Raw genomic sequence first — 537 nt, forward strand, 5'->3', positions numbered from 1 at the left:
AGTCAGCAGATTGTAAATATCCATAAAATGCACATCGCCCTCTGTAGGAAGGAGTGTGTAGTATTATGACATAAAAGTGTCAGTTTAACGTTAGACTTACACAGTAACTGAAACAGTATATAGTTCACACCTTGTCTTATATAAAAAAAAAAAAAAAAAAAAGGCGTAACGCTTTATTTTACGGCTACCATGGATTCTACTATACAAATATAAATGATGTTTTCTGGAAAAGATTATGCGATTTGGTACTGGTTGTGGAAAATGGGGACGCTGCGTTCACTGTGGCTACCCGCAGATACCTGGCCACGGGCACATGAACCCACCCCCCACCCCCCCGCCGAGTTGTGCTCACAAAGGTACAAAGAAAAGAAATACTTTTTTCGAGACGAGACCGCTATAAAATGCATTACAGTAAATGCGTCGTCATTTTTTTTATTTCGCTTGCCTGAGGGTGCATGACATTCAACCTTGCATGTTAGCAGTTTGTCCACCAGAGGTCAGCCTTTACACATTTATGTTGGAATTGCAGAGTTCAGA

The sequence above is a fragment of the Chaetodon auriga genome, chromosome 19 (assembly GCF_051107435.1).
Source record: "Chaetodon auriga isolate fChaAug3 chromosome 19, fChaAug3.hap1, whole genome shotgun sequence".
Classification (NCBI taxonomy): Eukaryota; Metazoa; Chordata; class Actinopteri; order Chaetodontiformes; family Chaetodontidae; genus Chaetodon; species Chaetodon auriga.